General features: G+C 48.9%; 8 non-coding genes across 8 annotated transcripts; 4 read left to right on the forward strand and 4 right to left on the reverse strand.

Moving 5' to 3' along the window:
* Positions 1–1,143: 1,143 nt before the first annotated feature.
* trnal-cag (transfer RNA leucine (anticodon CAG)) lies at positions 1,144–1,226 on the reverse strand. Its single transcript has one exon. It is a non-coding gene; the product is annotated as a tRNA-Leu (tRNA).
* A 1,172-nt stretch (positions 1,227–2,398) lies between these two features.
* trnak-cuu (transfer RNA lysine (anticodon CUU)) lies at positions 2,399–2,471 on the forward strand. Its single transcript has one exon. It is a non-coding gene; the product is annotated as a tRNA-Lys (tRNA).
* Positions 2,472–5,254: 2,783 nt separating this feature from the next.
* On the reverse strand, positions 5,255–5,337 carry trnal-cag (transfer RNA leucine (anticodon CAG)). The gene has a single exon. It is a non-coding gene; the product is annotated as a tRNA-Leu (tRNA).
* A 1,172-nt stretch (positions 5,338–6,509) lies between these two features.
* Positions 6,510–6,582, forward strand: trnak-cuu (transfer RNA lysine (anticodon CUU)). Its single transcript has one exon. It is a non-coding gene; the product is annotated as a tRNA-Lys (tRNA).
* A 2,783-nt stretch (positions 6,583–9,365) lies between these two features.
* trnal-cag (transfer RNA leucine (anticodon CAG)) lies at positions 9,366–9,448 on the reverse strand. The gene has a single exon. It is a non-coding gene; the product is annotated as a tRNA-Leu (tRNA).
* Positions 9,449–10,620: 1,172 nt separating this feature from the next.
* Positions 10,621–10,693, forward strand: trnak-cuu (transfer RNA lysine (anticodon CUU)). The gene has a single exon. It is a non-coding gene; the product is annotated as a tRNA-Lys (tRNA).
* Positions 10,694–13,476: 2,783 nt separating this feature from the next.
* Positions 13,477–13,559, reverse strand: trnal-cag (transfer RNA leucine (anticodon CAG)). Its single transcript has one exon. It is a non-coding gene; the product is annotated as a tRNA-Leu (tRNA).
* Positions 13,560–14,731: 1,172 nt separating this feature from the next.
* Positions 14,732–14,804, forward strand: trnak-cuu (transfer RNA lysine (anticodon CUU)). Its single transcript has one exon. It is a non-coding gene; the product is annotated as a tRNA-Lys (tRNA).
* Positions 14,805–16,414: the final 1,610 nt, after the last annotated feature.

Consider the following 16,414-nt stretch of genomic DNA (forward strand, 5'->3'; position numbering starts at 1 on the left):
CTCGATGTTGCTTTCTCTCTGCCTAAGGAAGTTCGATTGTCGCGTCGGAACGGGGAGACCTAATCCTTCCAGCTTTAAGCCACCCTTCAGTCTTCTGAAGGGTGTCCGAGTGCTAGCATGTCATTTGGCTTTTTTTGGGGGGAAGCGGAGAGCGACATTGACAAAGGTTACCGCCGCCGCCTCGCCCTCCGTGTTAAATGATTGCAAGCCGGCGGCGGCGGCGCTCCCTGTAGTCGTGGCCGAGCGGTTAAGGCGATGGGCTAGAAAGCCATTGGGGTCTCCCCGCGTCGGCTCGAATCCTGCCCACTACGGCGCCCTTCTCCTGTCGCTTCGGCCTGCCCAGAAAAAGGCAGAGTGCCGTTTCTCTCTTCCTGCTTCTTGTACAAACGCTAAATCGCTTGGACCTGCTGCCTTGGAAGTAATGTCTTCAACATCCACCAGTGACATTTCACAGCTGGAAGCACACAGCCACGCTTTTGGCATTGGCATGTCTTGCGCCCTACTTCCAGCCTTTGAAGACCTAATGATTCAAACTGAAAGAACCGGCTGAATGAGTGTTTGCAGTGCACCAGGAGGAGCAGGGACCATAGCATTGGAGGGGTGAGGATGGCGCAGATGGAAACGTTTTCATGCGCTCCTCTGGGAGGAATGAAAAGAAAAGACGAAACCGGAAACAGTAGTAGCCGCAAGACGAAGTGTCTTCAAGCGCCAAGCAAGCGCTCCTCGTTAGTATAGTGGTGCGTATCCCCGCCTGTCACGTGGGAGACCAGGGATGGGTTGCTTGACGGCGAGCCAGGTTGCTTTTCTCCCATCAGATTCCAACCGCTAATGCTAACGCAGTGTGTGGGAGCTTACATGCTTTTCCTTTCCCGTCTTTTTCGGACGACTATTCCAAAGGGGTAACCTGAAGGAATAGGGGCCTGAAGACACGAGGCATTCTTAAACCAGCACTTGGCTGCACGGCCATCTGTTGTGATCAGGTTATATTCGAGTCAAAAAGCCAGAGCATCCGCTTCCATCCTATGGAGCACGAGCTAAATCGGAAGAGGCAGGGGATACACCTACGCCTATCGGCGCACGTTCCCTGCGTCAGGCTGCTTCACCCATTTGCACCCGACTGGAGACGGCACTGAGCAAGCTTTTTGTCAGGAGTGGGATTCGAACCCACGCCTCCAGGGGAGACTACGACCTGAACGCAGCGCCTTAGACCGCTCGGCCATCCTGACGCGGGCCCCCTGTCCCGGGGCGGTCTGATGAGCCACCGCGATCCCACTACGCTCCTCGAGTATCGCACTGTTATTAATACTACAGTGTGACTCCAGCATTAAAATGTTTGGAAAATGTGTCGGCTTTTATAATCCAGTGTAGAGCAGCATGTGATGATTTCTGCTACAACACCAAGCGCTCAAAGTGACGTCTGCGTTTGTCGTTGAAACTTTCAACTCTTTCATCACTTATGTAGGAAATAAAAAGAGCAGTTGTGCGCCACACGCAGAGAGGCCGTCAGCAGAGTGGCGCAGCGGAAGCGTGCTGGGCCCATAACCCAGAGGTCGATGGATCGAAACCATCCTCTGCTACATGTGTCCTATGCACGATTCCTAAGCATGCCATTGGGTTAGCAAAGTGCCTTCAAATAGTCTGCATCTCCCTTTCTTTAAATTCTGTCCTGAGTTTCTCTCTCGTGTGTGTTTGTGCAAGCTTGACACTTGCGGGACTCTTTAATCTTCACCAATACGGAGATGACCAAATGTGTCTTCGGTTGTTCTGAGGTCTTTGATAGTTTCTTTGAAAGCTTCAACTGAACCTCGAAATCGAAGCAGTTATGTCTATATTGATTTCTCGCGTTAATCATTACGAACCAGGAACAGCCAGCACACTCGGTCGCATTAGTAATTATGTCACGTCTCTACTTAGCAGAGCATTCAAAGGCCCACTGGAAGTAGTAAAGCACTAAAACACTGCAAAACTGAACTCGGGAAAATCATACTGGGAGCTCTGAGCGATGTCTGCATCCAAGCCATCCAATACGGACTCTGAAACCTTGGAATATCAACACTATGATGCGCTACCTTTTACCTGGAGCAAAACGATGGAATTAGAAGAATGCTTACCGCAGGATACAACTGTGCCGCTGTTATTTGGAGCACGGTTTTCACTTGCATGAAAACTACAGCAGAACGTAGAAGGATGATCACTGAGGAGTCCACGCGGGCATGCTGAGGAGATTGTAGGTCGTACATTTCAATGATTACTGACATTTGCGCTGCTGGAGGTACAGTAATCAACAAAGAACAGGGTGTGCTACTCTCGAATCCGGTCAGCACATGATGAAAAGCCAGGAAGTATACCTTGTCAAATTGCCGTCAACAGGGACAAGTTAACCACCAGCTCCACCGGCGCCCGGCTAGCTCAGTTGGTAGAGCATGAGACTCTTAATCTCAGGGTCGTGGGTTCGAGCCCCACGTTGGGCGGTGCCCGTCTCCTTATTAACAAAGTTTCCCGCTCATCCTTGAACCTCTTACACCTCGATGGTACCGAGCACTGCGTTTTAATGCACAGGTGTGATCAAACCGAGATGAAAAGGGCGTATCTAGCTCCTTGCCCGAGAGATAAATCAAAGGTTCCGCAGATAATCCCTTGGCTCCGGTCACCCGGACGCAGATAGGAGCTGCAGCCATCATAACTTGTATGAAAACTAAGAAGAGCTCCTGTCTATTTACAGTTTCATTTACTCTAGCGTTTCCTTAAACATTGCGTGTACGAAGGCTAAGAAATTGGAGAGCTATTCTAATACAATAACTATTAGGAATCTTTTCGGCATAACAGTTTCACTGTGATTTTGCAGGTAACACGTACGTTGGGAAAACATTTTGAACGCGATCAATAACCGCACTGGAAAAATGTGGGAAAGAAAGGGCGAAAAGCGACTCTTCAACATGTGGAAATATCTTCCTGAGCGGAGCCCTCTTCTCGAAGCTCAACACTCTGCAAGAGTCACTTCTCCCAACTTGCGCCCGCAGGTTTCCGTAGTGTGCCTGCAAAGAGCCATCCGCTTGAGACAGGTGCACCTCCCGATTTCATTGAACTAAGCTAGATGCACAATTTCTAATGCAGCCTTCATCACAATAGACAGTTCATTTCTCGAAAGCTTGTCGTAAAAAAAGGAAACAAAGAACGAAAACGTATAGCTGACAATCTTCTGAAGATGCAGATTCATCTTTGGGGAAATGGACATTTTATGTATGCAGATGCTTTTCAAGCGCTGGTTTTAGAACGTCGCTGTGCTTCCAGCATCCTTTTCAGCCTTCTAAACTGGCTACCGAGGTGCCGATCACATTGTAAAGCGGTTGAGAGGCCGGAGCTGCTCAAACCGCTCTTGCCGTTTCCCATCAATCAAAAGCACTATGTTGTTTCTTTGTATGGAAAGCTTTTCAAGTCTGGCATCGACACGCACCTTTCCTGAAACGTCCAAAAGGTGAATGCTTCGCAAAGAAATCCAGTCTACCTTCAGGGGGCATGATGTTGAAATCGGAATGAGCCCTGGGTGGGCTTGAAGCAGCAGCTGTTCAGTTAACAGCTGCACAGAAACGCACCCCGCTTGCTTTGTATCATTCGCAAGTTTCTGGTTAAAGAGTAAAAAAGGCTGGAATTCTTCTGCCAGCCGGCAGGATTTCTTCTGCACTCACCCAGAAAAGCCAAGAATTGTATTTCATCTTTCGCAAGCTGTATTTTCCAGGAGGAGAATGAATACTTGCATTAAACTGAATCAAGCCGACAGAGACGCACAGCCGTTGTTTTTCTCCATGGGAAGTTTTTCGTTAAGGAAAAACACCGTTGTCATTTTCTTGCCAGCCGGCGGTATTTCTTGTGCAGCGATGAGCCAGATTTGTATTTCGTATTTCGCAAGTTGTGTGAATTTCTTGAAGTTGAAAGTGAATTCGCTCCAGAAAAGAAATGTCGCTTGAAAGCCGTGGCTGTTTGTTAAACCGCAGGACCTGAGCTTGCGTTCTGTTTCTCATGGCGTTCGCAAAGGCGATTCCTGCCTTTAAAACTGCTGTGTCTGCGACTGAAAGTGGCGTGTGGCGCAGCTTCTAAAGTCTTGTTGACGCTCCTCGATGTTGCTTTCTCTCTGCCTAAGGAAGTTCGATTGTCGCGTCGGAACGGGGAGACCTAATCCTTCCAGCTTTAAGCCACCCTTCAGTCTTCTGAAGGGTGTCCGAGTGCTAGCATGTCATTTGGCTTTTTTTGGGGGGAAGCGGAGAGCGACATTGAAAAAGGTTACCGCCGCCGCCTCGCCCTCCGTGTTAAATGATTGCAAGCCGGCGGCGGCGGCGCTCCCTGTAGTCGTGGCCGAGCGGTTAAGGCGATGGGCTAGAAAGCCATTGGGGTCTCCCCGCGTCGGCTCGAATCCTGCCCACTACGGCGCCCTTCTCCTGTCGCTTCGGCCTGCCCAGAAAAAGGCAGAGTGCCGTTTCTCTCTTCCTGCTTCTTGTACAAACGCTAAATCGCTTGGACCTGCTGCCTTGGAAGTAATGTCTTCAACATCCACCAGTGACATTTCACAGCTGGAAGCACACAGCCACGCTTTTGGCATTGGCATGTCTTGCGCCCTACTTCCAGCCTTTGAAGACCTAATGATTCAAACTGAAAGAACCGGCTGAATGAGTGTTTGCAGTGCACCAGGAGGAGCAGGGACCATAGCATTGGAGGGGTGAGGATGGCGCAGATGGAAACGTTTTCATGCGCTCCTCTGGGAGGAATGAAAAGAAAAGACGAAACCGGAAACAGTAGTAGCCGCAAGACGAAGTGTCTTCAAGCGCCAAGCAAGCGCTCCTCGTTAGTATAGTGGTGCGTATCCCCGCCTGTCACGTGGGAGACCAGGGATGGGTTGCTTGACGGCGAGCCAGGTTGCTTTTCTCCCATCAGATTCCAACCGCTAATGCTAACGCAGTGTGTGGGAGCTTACATGCTTTTCCTTTCCCGTCTTTTTCGGACGACTATTCCAAAGGGGTAACCTGAAGGAATAGGGGCCTGAAGACACGAGGCATTCTTAAACCAGCACTTGGCTGCACGGCCATCTGTTGTGATCAGGTTATATTCGAGTCAAAAAGCCAGAGCATCCGCTTCCATCCTATGGAGCACGAGCTAAATCGGAAGAGGCAGGGGATACACCTACGCCTATCGGCGCACGTTCCCTGCGTCAGGCTGCTTCACCCATTTGCACCCGACTGGAGACGGCACTGAGCAAGCTTTTTGTCAGGAGTGGGATTCGAACCCACGCCTCCAGGGGAGACTACGACCTGAACGCAGCGCCTTAGACCGCTCGGCCATCCTGACGCGGGCCCCCTGTCCCGGGGCGGTCTGATGAGCCACCGCGATCCCACTACGCTCCTCGAGTATCGCACTGTTATTAATACTACAGTGTGACTCCAGCATTAAAATGTTTGGAAAATGTGTCGGCTTTTATAATCCAGTGTAGAGCAGCATGTGATGATTTGTGCTACAACACCAAGCGCTCAAAGTGACGTCTGCGTTTGTCGTTGAAACTTTCAACTCTTTCATCACTTATGTAGGAAATAAAAAGAGCAGTTGTGCGCCACACGCAGAGAGGCCGTCAGCAGAGTGGCGCAGCGGAAGCGTGCTGGGCCCATAACCCAGAGGTCGATGGATCGAAACCATCCTCTGCTACATGTGTCCTATGCACGATTCCTAAGCATGCCATTGGGTTAGCAAAGTGCCTTCAAATAGTCTGCATCTCCCTTTCTTTAAATTCTGTCCTGAGTTTCTCTCTCGTGTGTGTTTGTGCAAGCTTGACACTTGCGGGACTCTTTAATCTTCACCAATACGGAGATGACCAAATGTGTCTTCGGTTGTTCTGAGGTCTTTGATAGTTTCTTTGAAAGCTTCAACTGAACCTCGAAATCGAAGCAGTTATGTCTATATTGATTTCTCGCGTTAATCATTACGAACCAGGAACAGCCAGCACACTCGGTCGCATTAGTAATTATGTCACGTCTCTACTTAGCAGAGCATTCAAAGGCCCACTGGAAGTAGTAAAGCACTAAAACACTGCAAAACTGAACTCGGGAAAATCATACTGGGAGCTCTGAGCGATGTCTGCATCCAAGCCATCCAATACGGACTCTGAAACCTTGGAATATCAACACTATGATGCGCTACCTTTTACCTGGAGCAAAACGATGGAATTAGAAGAATGCTTACCGCAGGATACAACTGTGCCGCTGTTATTTGGAGCACGGTTTTCACTTGCATGAAAACTACAGCAGAACGTAGAAGGATGATCACTGAGGAGTCCACGCGGGCATGCTGAGGAGATTGTAGGTCGTACATTTCAATGATTACTGACATTTGCGCTGCTGGAGGTACAGTAATCAACAAAGAACAGGGTGTGCTACTCTCGAATCCGGTCAGCACATGATGAAAAGCCAGGAAGTATACCTTGTCAAATTGCCGTCAACAGGGACAAGTTAACCACCAGCTCCACCGGCGCCCGGCTAGCTCAGTCGGTAGAGCATGAGACTCTTAATCTCAGGGTCGTGGGTTCGAGCCCCACGTTGGGCGGTGCCCGTCTCCTTATTAACAAAGTTTCCCGCTCATCCTTGAACCTCTTACACCTCGATGGTACCGAGCACTGCGTTTTAATGCACAGGTGTGATCAAACCGAGATGAAAAGGGCGTATCTAGCTCCTTGCCCGAGAGATAAATCAAAGGTTCCGCAGATAATCCCTTGGCTCCGGTCACCCGGACGCAGATAGGAGCTGCAGCCATCATAACTTGTATGAAAACTAAGAAGAGCTCCTGTCTATTTACAGTTTCATTTACTCTAGCGTTTCCTTAAACATTGCGTGTACGAAGGCTAAGAAATTGGAGAGCTATTCTAATACAATAACTATTAGGAATCTTTTCGGCATAACAGTTTCACTGTGATTTTGCAGGTAACACGTACGTTGGGAAAACATTTTGAACGCGATCAATAACCGCACTGGAAAAATGTGGGAAAGAAAGGGCGAAAAGCGACTCTTCAACATGTGGAAATATCTTCCTGAGCGGAGCCCTCTTCTCGAAGCTCAACACTCTGCAAGAGTCACTTCTCCCAACTTGCGCCCGCAGGTTTCCGTAGTGTGCCTGCAAAGAGCCATCCGCTTGAGACAGGTGCACCTCCCGATTTCATTGAACTAAGCTAGATGCACAATTTCTAATGCAGCCTTCATCACAATAGACAGTTCATTTCTCGAAAGCTTGTCGTAAAAAAAGGAAACAAAGAACGAAAACGTATAGCTGACAATCTTCTGAAGATGCAGATTCATCTTTGGGGAAATGGACATTTTATGTATGCAGATGCTTTTCAAGCGCTGGTTTTAGAACGTCGCTGTGCTTCCAGCATCCTTTTCAGCCTTCTAAACTGGCTACCGAGGTGCCGATCACATTGTAAAGCGGTTGAGAGGCCGGAGCTGCTCAAACCGCTCTTGCCGTTTCCCATCAATCAAAAGCACTATGTTGTTTCTTTGTATGGAAAGCTTTTCAAGTCTGGCATCGACACGCACCTTTCCTGAAACGTCCAAAAGGTGAATGCTTCGCAAAGAAATCCAGTCTACCTTCAGGGGGCATGATGTTGAAATCGGAATGAGCCCTGGGTGGGCTTGAAGCAGCAGCTGTTCAGTTAACAGCTGCACAGAAACGCACCCCGCTTGCTTTGTATCATTCGCAAGTTTCTGGTTAAAGAGTAAAAAAGGCTGGAATTCTTCTGCCAGCCGGCAGGATTTCTTCTGCACTCACCCAGAAAAGCCAAGAATTGTATTTCATCTTTCGCAAGCTGTATTTTCCAGGAGGAGAATGAATACTTGCATTAAACTGAATCAAGCCGACAGAGACGCACAGCCGTTGTTTTTCTCCATGGGAAGTTTTTCGTTAAGGAAAAACACCGTTGTCATTTTCTTGCCAGCCGGCGGTATTTCTTGTGCAGCGATGAGCCAGATTTGTATTTCGTATTTCGCAAGTTGTGTGAATTTCTTGAAGTTGAAAGTGAATTCGCTCCAGAAAAGAAATGTCGCTTGAAAGCCGTGGCTGTTTGTTAAACCGCAGGACCTGAGCTTGCGTTCTGTTTCTCATGGCGTTCGCAAAGGCGATTCCTGCCTTTAAAACTGCTGTGTCTGCGACTGAAAGTGGCGTGTGGCGCAGCTTCTAAAGTCTTGTTGACGCTCCTCGATGTTGCTTTCTCTCTGCCTAAGGAAGTTCGATTGTCGCGTCGGAACGGGGAGACCTAATCCTTCCAGCTTTAAGCCACCCTTCAGTCTTCTGAAGGGTGTCCGAGTGCTAGCATGTCATTTGGCTTTTTTTGGGGGGAAGCGGAGAGCGACATTGAAAAAGGTTACCGCCGCCGCCTCGCCCTCCGTGTTAAATGATTGCAAGCCGGCGGCGGCGGCGCTCCCTGTAGTCGTGGCCGAGCGGTTAAGGCGATGGGCTAGAAAGCCATTGGGGTCTCCCCGCGTCGGCTCGAATCCTGCCCACTACGGCGCCCTTCTCCTGTCGCTTCGGCCTGCCCAGAAAAAGGCAGAGTGCCGTTTCTCTCTTCCTGCTTCTTGTACAAACGCTAAATCGCTTGGACCTGCTGCCTTGGAAGTAATGTCTTCAACATCCACCAGTGACATTTCACAGCTGGAAGCACACAGCCACGCTTTTGGCATTGGCATGTCTTGCGCCCTACTTCCAGCCTTTGAAGACCTAATGATTCAAACTGAAAGAACCGGCTGAATGAGTGTTTGCAGTGCACCAGGAGGAGCAGGGACCATAGCATTGGAGGGGTGAGGATGGCGCAGATGGAAACGTTTTCATGCGCTCCTCTGGGAGGAATGAAAAGAAAAGACGAAACCGGAAACAGTAGTAGCCGCAAGACGAAGTGTCTTCAAGCGCCAAGCAAGCGCTCCTCGTTAGTATAGTGGTGCGTATCCCCGCCTGTCACGTGGGAGACCAGGGATGGATTGCTTGACGGCGAGCCAGGTTGCTTTTCTCCCATCAGATTCCAACCGCTAATGCTAACGCAGTGTGTGGGAGCTTACATGCTTTTCCTTTCCCGTCTTTTTCGGACGACTATTCCAAAGGGGTAACCTGAAGGAATAGGGGCCTGAAGACACGAGGCATTCTTAAACCAGCACTTGGCTGCACGGCCATCTGTTGTGATCAGGTTATATTCGAGTCAAAAAGCCAGAGCATCCGCTTCCATCCTATGGAGCACGAGCTAAATCGGAAGAGGCAGGGGATACACCTACGCCTATCGGCGCACGTTCCCTGCGTCAGGCTGCTTCACCCATTTGCACCCGACTGGAGACGGCACTGAGCAAGCTTTTTGTCAGGAGTGGGATTCGAACCCACGCCTCCAGGGGAGACTACGACCTGAACGCAGCGCCTTAGACCGCTCGGCCATCCTGACGCGGGCCCCCTGTCCCGGGGCGGTCTGATGAGCCACCGCGATCCCACTACGCTCCTCGAGTATCGCACTGTTATTAATACTACAGTGTGACTCCAGCATTAAAATGTTTGGAAAATGTGTCGGCTTTTATAATCCAGTGTAGAGCAGCATGTGATGATTTGTGCTACAACACCAAGCGCTCAAAGTGACGTCTGCGTTTGTCGTTGAAACTTTCAACTCTTTCATCACTTATGTAGGAAATAAAAAGAGCAGTTGTGCGCCACACGCAGAGAGGCCGTCAGCAGAGTGGCGCAGCGGAAGCGTGCTGGGCCCATAACCCAGAGGTCGATGGATCGAAACCATCCTCTGCTACATGTGTCCTATGCACGATTCCTAAGCATGCCATTGGGTTAGCAAAGTGCCTTCAAATAGTCTGCATCTCCCTTTCTTTAAATTCTGTCCTGAGTTTCTCTCTCGTGTGTGTTTGTGCAAGCTTGACACTTGCGGGACTCTTTAATCTTCACCAATACGGAGATGACCAAATGTGTCTTCGGTTGTTCTGAGGTCTTTGATAGTTTCTTTGAAAGCTTCAACTGAACCTCGAAATCGAAGCAGTTATGTCTATATTGATTTCTCGCGTTAATCATTACGAACCAGGAACAGCCAGCACACTCGGTCGCATTAGTAATTATGTCACGTCTCTACTTAGCAGAGCATTCAAAGGCCCACTGGAAGTAGTAAAGCACTAAAACACTGCAAAACTGAACTCGGGAAAATCATACTGGGAGCTCTGAGCGATGTCTGCATCCAAGCCATCCAATACGGACTCTGAAACCTTGGAATATCAACACTATGATGCGCTACCTTTTACCTGGAGCAAAACGATGGAATTAGAAGAATGCTTACCGCAGGATACAACTGTGCCGCTGTTATTTGGAGCACGGTTTTCACTTGCATGAAAACTACAGCAGAACGTAGAAGGATGATCACTGAGGAGTCCACGCGGGCATGCTGAGGAGATTGTAGGTCGTACATTTCAATGATTACTGACATTTGCGCTGCTGGAGGTACAGTAATCAACAAAGAACAGGGTGTGCTACTCTCGAATCCGGTCAGCACATGATGAAAAGCCAGGAAGTATACCTTGTCAAATTGCCGTCAACAGGGACAAGTTAACCACCAGCTCCACCGGCGCCCGGCTAGCTCAGTCGGTAGAGCATGAGACTCTTAATCTCAGGGTCGTGGGTTCGAGCCCCACGTTGGGCGGTGCCCGTCTCCTTATTAACAAAGTTTCCCGCTCATCCTTGAACCTCTTACACCTCGATGGTACCGAGCACTGCGTTTTAATGCACAGGTGTGATCAAACCGAGATGAAAAGGGCGTATCTAGCTCCTTGCCCGAGAGATAAATCAAAGGTTCCGCAGATAATCCCTTGGCTCCGGTCACCCGGACGCAGATAGGAGCTGCAGCCATCATAACTTGTATGAAAACTAAGAAGAGCTCCTGTCTATTTACAGTTTCATTTACTCTAGCGTTTCCTTAAACATTGCGTGTACGAAGGCTAAGAAATTGGAGAGCTATTCTAATACAATAACTATTAGGAATCTTTTCGGCATAACAGTTTCACTGTGATTTTGCAGGTAACACGTACGTTGGGAAAACATTTTGAACGCGATCAATAACCGCACTGGAAAAATGTGGGAAAGAAAGGGCGAAAAGCGACTCTTCAACATGTGGAAATATCTTCCTGAGCGGAGCCCTCTTCTCGAAGCTCAACACTCTGCAAGAGTCACTTCTCCCAACTTGCGCCCGCAGGTTTCCGTAGTGTGCCTGCAAAGAGCCATCCGCTTGAGACAGGTGCACCTCCCGATTTCATTGAACTAAGCTAGATGCACAATTTCTAATGCAGCCTTCATCACAATAGACAGTTCATTTCTCGAAAGCTTGTCGTAAAAAAAGGAAACAAAGAACGAAAACGTATAGCTGACAATCTTCTGAAGATGCAGATTCATCTTTGGGGAAATGGACATTTTATGTATGCAGATGCTTTTCAAGCGCTGGTTTTAGAACGTCGCTGTGCTTCCAGCATCCTTTTCAGCCTTCTAAACTGGCTACCGAGGTGCCGATCACATTGTAAAGCGGTTGAGAGGCCGGAGCTGCTCAAACCGCTCTTGCCGTTTCCCATCAATCAAAAGCACTATGTTGTTTCTTTGTATGGAAAGCTTTTCAAGTCTGGCATCGACACGCACCTTTCCTGAAACGTCCAAAAGGTGAATGCTTCGCGAAGAAATCCAGTCTACCTTCAGGGGGCATGATGTTGAAATCGGAATGAGCCCTGGGTGGGCTTGAAGCAGCAGCTGTTCAGTTAACAGCTGCACAGAAACGCACCCCGCTTGCTTTGTATCATTCGCAAGTTTCTGGTTAAAGAGTAAAAAAGGCTGGAATTCTTCTGCCAGCCGGCAGGATTTCTTCTGCACTCACCCAGAAAAGCCAAGAATTGTATTTCATCTTTCGCAAGCTGTATTTTCCAGGAGGAGAATGAATACTTGCATTAAACTGAATCAAGCCGACAGAGACGCACAGCCGTTGTTTTTCTCCATGGGAAGTTTTTCGTTAAGGAAAAACACCGTTGTCATTTTCTTGCCAGCCGGCGGTATTTCTTGTGCAGCGATGAGCCAGATTTGTATTTCGTATTTCGCAAGTTGTGTGAATTTCTTGAAGTTGAAAGTGAATTCGCTCCAGAAAAGAAATGTCGCTTGAAAGCCGTGGCTGTTTGTTAAACCGCAGGACCTGAGCTTGCGTTCTGTTTCTCATGGCGTTCGCAAAGGCGATTCCTGCCTTTAAAACTGCTGTGTCTGCGACTGAAAGTGGCGTGTGGCGCAGCTTCTAAAGTCTTGTTGACGCTCCTCGATGTTGCTTTCTCTCTGCCTAAGGAAGTTCGATTGTCGCGTCGGAACGGGGAGACCTAATCCTTCCAGCTTTAAGCCACCCTTCAGTCTTCTGAAGGGTGTCCGAGTGCTAGCATGTCATTTGGCTTTTTTTGGGGGGAAGCGGAGAGCGACATTGAAAAAGGTTACCGCCGCCGCCTCGCCCTCCGTGTTAAATGATTGCAAGCCGGCGGCGGCGGCGCTCCCTGTAGTCGTGGCCGAGCGGTTAAGGCGATGGGCTAGAAAGCCATTGGGGTCTCCCCGCGTCGGCTCGAATCCTGCCCACTACGGCGCCCTTCTCCTGTCGCTTCGGCCTGCCCAGAAAAAGGCAGAGTGCCGTTTCTCTCTTCCTGCTTCTTGTACAAACGCTAAATCGCTTGGACCTGCTGCCTTGGAAGTAATGTCTTCAACATCCACCAGTGACATTTCACAGCTGGAAGCACACAGCCACGCTTTTGGCATTGGCATGTCTTGCGCCCTACTTCCAGCCTTTGAAGACCTAATGATTCAAACTGAAAGAACCGGCTGAATGAGTGTTTGCAGTGCACCAGGAGGAGCAGGGACCATAGCATTGGAGGGGTGAGGATGGCGCAGATGGAAACGTTTTCATGCGCTCCTCTGGGAGGAATGAAAAGAAAAGACGAAACCGGAAACAGTAGTAGCCGCAAGACGAAGTGTCTTCAAGCGCCAAGCAAGCGCTCCTCGTTAGTATAGTGGTGCGTATCCCCGCCTGTCACGTGGGAGACCAGGGATGGATTGCTTGACGGCGAGCCAGGTTGCTTTTCTCCCATCAGATTCCAACCGCTAATGCTAACGCAGTGTGTGGGAGCTTACATGCTTTTCCTTTCCCGTCTTTTTCGGACGACTATTCCAAAGGGGTAACCTGAAGGAATAGGGGCCTGAAGACACGAGGCATTCTTAAACCAGCACTTGGCTGCACGGCCATCTGTTGTGATCAGGTTATATTCGAGTCAAAAAGCCAGAGCATCCGCTTCCATCCTATGGAGCACGAGCTAAATCGGAAGAGGCAGGGGATACACCTACGCCTATCGGCGCACGTTCCCTGCGTCAGGCTGCTTCACCCATTTGCACCCGACTGGAGACGGCACTGAGCAAGCTTTTTGTCAGGAGTGGGATTCGAACCCACGCCTCCAGGGGAGACTACGACCTGAACGCAGCGCCTTAGACCGCTCGGCCATCCTGACGCGGGCCCCCTGTCCCGGGGCGGTCTGATGAGCCACCGCGATCCCACTACGCTCCTCGAGTATCGCACTGTTATTAATACTACAGTGTGACTCCAGCATTAAAATGTTTGGAAAATGTGTCGGCTTTTATAATCCAGTGTAGAGCAGCATGTGATGATTTGTGCTACAACACCAAGCGCTCAAAGTGACGTCTGCGTTTGTCGTTGAAACTTTCAACTCTTTCATCACTTATGTAGGAAATAAAAAGAGCAGTTGTGCGCCACACGCAGAGAGGCCGTCAGCAGAGTGGCGCAGCGGAAGCGTGCTGGGCCCATAACCCAGAGGTCGATGGATCGAAACCATCCTCTGCTACATGTGTCCTATGCACGATTCCTAAGCATGCCATTGGGTTAGCAAAGTGCCTTCAAATAGTCTGCATCTCCCTTTCTTTAAATTCTGTCCTGAGTTTCTCTCTCGTGTGTGTTTGTGCAAGCTTGACACTTGCGGGACTCTTTAATCTTCACCAATACGGAGATGACCAAATGTGTCTTCGGTTGTTCTGAGGTCTTTGATAGTTTCTTTGAAAGCTTCAACTGAACCTCGAAATCGAAGCAGTTATGTCTATATTGATTTCTCGCGTTAATCATTACGAACCAGGAACAGCCAGCACACTCGGTCGCATTAGTAATTATGTCACGTCTCTACTTAGCAGAGCATTCAAAGGCCCACTGGAAGTAGTAAAGCACTAAAACACTGCAAAACTGAACTCGGGAAAATCATACTGGGAGCTCTGAGCGATGTCTGCATCCAAGCCATCCAATACGGACTCTGAAACCTTGGAATATCAACACTATGATGCGCTACCTTTTACCTGGAGCAAAACGATGGAATTAGAAGAATGCTTACCGCAGGATACAACTGTGCCGCTGTTATTTGGAGCACGGTTTTCACTTGCATGAAAACTACAGCAGAACGTAGAAGGATGATCACTGAGGAGTCCACGCGGGCATGCTGAGGAGATTGTAGGTCGTACATTTCAATGATTACTGACATTTGCGCTGCTGGAGGTACAGTAATCAACAAAGAACAGGGTGTGCTACTCTCGAATCCGGTCAGCACATGATGAAAAGCCAGGAAGTATACCTTGTCAAATTGCCGTCAACAGGGACAAGTTAACCACCAGCTCCACCGGCGCCCGGCTAGCTCAGTCGGTAGAGCATGAGACTCTTAATCTCAGGGTCGTGGGTTCGAGCCCCACGTTGGGCGGTGCCCGTCTCCTTATTAACAAAGTTTCCCGCTCATCCTTGAACCTCTTACACCTCGATGGTACCGAGCACTGCGTTTTAATGCACAGGTGTGATCAAACCGAGATGAAAAGGGCGTATCTAGCTCCTTGCCCGAGAGATAAATCAAAGGTTCCGCAGATAATCCCTTGGCTCCGGTCACCCGGACGCAGATAGGAGCTGCAGCCATCATAACTTGTATGAAAACTAAGAAGAGCTCCTGTCTATTTACAGTTTCATTTACTCTAGCGTTTCCTTAAACATTGCGTGTACGAAGGCTAAGAAATTGGAGAGCTATTCTAATACAATAACTATTAGGAATCTTTTCGGCATAACAGTTTCACTGTGATTTTGCAGGTAACACGTACGTTGGGAAAACATTTTGAACGCGATCAATAACCGCACTGGAAAAATGTGGGAAAGAAAGGGCGAAAAGCGACTCTTCAACATGTGGAAATATCTTCCTGAGCGGAGCCCTCTTCTCGAAGCTCAACACTCTGCAAGAGTCACTTCTCCCAACTTGCGCCCGCAGGTTTCCGTAGTGTGCCTGCAAAGAGCCATCCGCTTGAGACAGGTGCACCTCCCGATTTCATTGAACTAAGCTAGATGCACAATTTCTAATGCAGCCTTCATCACAATAGACAGTTCATTTCTCGAAAGCTTGTCGTAAAAAAAGGAAACAAAGAACGAAAACGTATAGCTGACAATCTTCTGAAGATGCAGATTCATCTTTGGGGAAATGGACATTTTATGTATGCAGATGCTTTTCAAGCGCTGGTTTTAGAACGTCGCTGTGCTTCCAGCATCCTTTTCAGCCTTCTAAACTGGCTACCGAGGTGCCGATCACATTGTAAAGCGGTTGAGAGGCCGGAGCTGCTCAAACCGCTCTTGCCGTTTCCCATCAATCAAAAGCACTATGTTGTTTCTTTGTATGGAAAGCTTTTCAAGTCTGGCATCGACACGCACCTTTCCTGAAACGTCCAAAAGGTGAATGCTTCGCAAAGAAATCCAGTCTACCTTCAGGGGGCATGATGTTGAAATCGGAATGAGCCCTGGGTGGGCTTGAAGCAGCAGCTGTTCAGTTAACAGCTGCACAGAAACGCACCCCGCTTGCTTTGTATCATTCGCAAGTTTCTGGTTAAAGAGTAAAAAAGGCTGGAATTCTTCTGCCAGCCGGCAGGATTTCTTCTGCACTCACCCAGAAAAGCCAAGAATTGTATTTCATCTTTCGCAAGCTGTATTTTCCAGGAGGAGAATGAATACTTGCATTAAACTGAATCAAGCCGACAGAGACGCACAGCCGTTGTTTTTCTCCATGGGAAGTTTTTCGTTAAGGAAAAACACCGTTGTCATTTTCTTGCCAGCCGGCGGTATTTCTTGTGCAGCGATGAGCCAGATTTGTATTTCGTATTTCGCAAGTTGTGTGAATTTCTTGAAGTTGAAAGTGAATTCGCTCCAGAAAAGAAATGTCGCTTGAAAGCCGTGGCTGTTTGTTAAACCGCAGGACCTGAGCTTGCGTTCTGTTTCTCATGGCGTTCGCAAAGGCGATTCCTGCCTTTAAAACTGCTGTGTCTGCGACTGAAAGTGGCGTGT

The sequence above is a fragment of the Lepisosteus platostomus genome, chromosome 26 (assembly GCF_059453375.1).
Source record: "Lepisosteus platostomus isolate fLepPlt1 chromosome 26, fLepPlt1.hap1, whole genome shotgun sequence".
NCBI classification, from domain to species: domain Eukaryota; kingdom Metazoa; phylum Chordata; class Actinopteri; order Semionotiformes; family Lepisosteidae; genus Lepisosteus; species Lepisosteus platostomus.